Consider the following 3,308-nt stretch of genomic DNA (forward strand, 5'->3'; position numbering starts at 1 on the left):
TTTGTTTGTTTTTTATAACCTCTATCTCCCTGTATAGTTGATCTTTTGCTTCTTGGATTTGTTTATGTAATTCATTGTTGAAGTGATCTTTCATTGTCTGATTTTGCTGTCTGATGTCTTCCTTGAGACTCCAGATAGTACTCTTCATTTAAAGTGGGCCATTGACTTCACTTTTTCTAAGGGTTGTGTGAGATTGCCAAGGCCAGTATCTTCCATTCACATCTCATCCTAGTTTGTTACAAGTTGACATTTTAGCAGTTTCACCAGTAAAGTGTGCTGGGAGCTGCCAACATACCAGCTCCTATCAGTGATAGGGTTCTCATATCTCCAAAATGCCATTGTTGAGCCTGCTTTTTAAGAGTATTCCTGGTACAAGTTGCCTCACGTTTGGTTCCTAGGAATCAAATTCTGACATGAATACTTGTGTGGAAGAGTTTTTTTGTTTTGTTATTTTATAAACTTTTGGAATTTTATTTAAAAAAAAATCACAACCATGAACATTATTACAATTAGAGGCCCCTTTAGTTCTCCACATTGATACTGAGCATGCTCACAGGGGTTCCCATTGTTAATCTTGGTTAAACATCAATTTTTAAAAGAAGGAAAAAAAATTCAGCACACTACCATTTAACTTGTTTTAATGTTTCTTCACAAATGGTGAAAAATACTAAAGTACAGACAAGGAATAATCATGATGTTGTGCCCAACATTATAAATATGGAATTATAAATGAAAACATTTTCTGGTTTAAAAAAAAAATCTGGTAGTCAATGCAGCTCTGCGGGGTCTGTGTCTAGTAGGGCCGATCTCTACATTCCTGATGGTGCTTGATATATCCATTTTTCCAGGTCCTCCACGTCCACCTCTTCTTCCTCCCATCTGCTCCATCAAAGGTCCAGGGGACCCCCTGGACCACCTCATCTTCCTCCACCACGGCCACCACGGAAGCCATCTCTGTCTCCACCATGGCCACCTCTGAACATTCCTCCAGGACTGCCGCGGTCCATGAGGCCACCTCTTCTTCCCCGCATGCCACCAGGGCTATCTCTTCCATGGTCACCACCTGGGGGTGGGAAGGGTGGTGGGAGAAAGCCCTCAGGCTTTGGAGCCTTACACTGGTTGCATTCTGTTCTCCAGGCGAAATTCTGGTTTCCATAACCCGGATTGGGACATTGCCAGTCTCCAGCTCGGTGCTGGACGTTTCCTCCTCCAGAAGGATTCCCTCGGGAACCCCGTGGCTCTCTTGGGGGAAAACCACCTCTGTCTCCTCCACGGCCTCCCATGTGACCCATGGGTCCCCCAGGACCTCCTGAGCCACCTAGACCTCCACGGAGTGGTGGTGGCATCCCTCTGCCCTCATGGGTTGGCATGCCACCCCACATGCTATTCATTGGAGGCTTCTTTCAAGGAAGAGTGACTTTTAGTTTGCTTCCTTGAAAATCTTTTCCTTCAAACCACTCTACATCAGCCTTGGCAGTTGGCGGGTCTTCATAGGACACTGTGGCATCACCTTTGGGCTTTCCTGTTTCCTTGTCCAGGTAGATGTGGATCATGGGTTGCCCAGTTCTCTTATTCATCTTAACAACCCCATACTGCTTAAAGAAATCTGCCAGATCATCAAGAGTCACATTCTCATTTAATCCTTGCACATAAACTGCACTGTTGTCAGAGTCTTTATCGGGATCTACTGGAGGGCCTAGATTAAAGTCTGGTCTTTCATCCATGGGTCCACCAGGCTTATTGAAGCCACCTCGCTCTCCAGCACTGCCCATTCCACCACGTCCTCCTTCCTGCCCACCTCTGCTCATGCCTCCACAATCAAATTCCCCTCTTTCCCTGCCCCAGTTATCCGGGCCACTCATGGGGGGAAACCTCCTCTGTCTCAGGGGGTTCTCTCCTGGTCGGGAAAATCCTCCAGACTCCTTCCCATAAACACCCATGCAACTGGGGTGGTCCTGTAGGAATGACTCTGCTGCCTGTAGCTGCTGCTCTGTTGGCTATAGGATCCAGTCTGGGGTGGGGGGGTGGTAACTAGTGGAAGGCTGCTGCCGATAGCTGCTTTGTTGACCATAGCTACTCTGCTGTCCATAGCTGCTCAGTTGCCCATAGGTGTTCTGCTAAGAGTAACTGCTCTGATCATAACTAATCGGCTGTGTAGAGGAATAGCTGATAGGAGGATAGGATAGAGGCGCGGTAACTGGCTGCATGGGGTAGCTCCCAGGAACCTGGGGATAACTGTAGTTACTCTGTCTGTATCCTAGGCTGGGCTGGTTATAACCCCCTGTGCTAGACTGAGGTTGACTAGTCTCAGCGGGCTTGTTACCATTCTGCGGTCTTGCAGTGCAGTGGCTGCTGGCTGTTGCCCATAGCCAGGGTAAGCAGGCTGAGTCCCATATACAGACCAGGCTGCATAGGAGGCCTGGGTGGTGGTGACAGTAGCGGTGGTGGTGTCATAAGCACCAGTGCTGTACCCCTGGACAGGCTGGCTGTATGCCTTGGGGGCAGTTGGGATAGTATAACAAGTGGGAGGGGAGGCTGTCCATAAGAAGTTGCATATGCGGTCTGCCCATAGGTGGCAGTGGTCTGAGCCTGGGTATAGCTGACAGCAGTAGGCTGTCCATAAGTTCCATAGCTTTGTTGCCCATATGCCTGGGTGGTCTGTGTATATCCTTGAGTTGGTTGGACAGTGTAAGCACTGTAGCCCTACTGGGCTGCAGCTTGGCTATAGATACTGTAATCTGTGGACGCCATTTTCTCTCCTTCCTCCTCGTTCTCTCAATGTCTGTCCTGGAAGAGTTTTTTTTTTTTTTTCCCAGAGAAGTTTTCTCATTAATATATTATAAAAGAATGAGGGGGCTGCAGAGGTTTTACTTGATGAAGAGTGAAGAGTTATATCGCCCCGCGGCTAGAGTCTGCAGCACGCGCTGGGAAACGAGGAGATAGCGACGCAGGGATACAGCGCTGCAGTTTCTGCCAGCCGTGTAAGCACCGTACTCAGGGCTAAATTCTGGGTTTGAGACGGGGGAAGGAAGCGGTCCATCTCGGTTCTCCACACTGGTCAGACCACAAAGGAGGCCAGCAGCCACCATGTTGGAAAGCTGACGTCACCATCCCTGTTTTCGACTGACCGCAGCTCATTCAGCCATAGAACAAGTAATTTCAGGCTGCCATTCGCCTGCGGCTTGCAGACAGATTGCTCGGGTTCAGTGCCTGGGTGCTTCTTAGAACATGATCTTATCGGAGCGAACACCGAGCGCGGGGCGGCCGAGTTCCGGCTCCCGGAACCGCCCTGGCCCAGGGCTGGGGAG

The 3,308-nt window shown here is 49.2% G+C and overlaps 1 pseudogene; it reads right to left on the reverse strand.

The window, feature by feature from the left end:
* Positions 1–778: 778 nt before the first annotated feature.
* LOC107139796 lies at positions 779–2,751 on the reverse strand (annotated as a pseudogene).
* Between the last annotated feature and the right edge of the window lie 557 nt (positions 2,752–3,308).

This window comes from Marmota marmota, unplaced genomic scaffold (assembly GCF_001458135.2).
Source record: "Marmota marmota marmota unplaced genomic scaffold, marMar, whole genome shotgun sequence".
Lineage (NCBI taxonomy): Eukaryota > Metazoa > Chordata > Mammalia > Rodentia > Sciuridae > Marmota > Marmota marmota.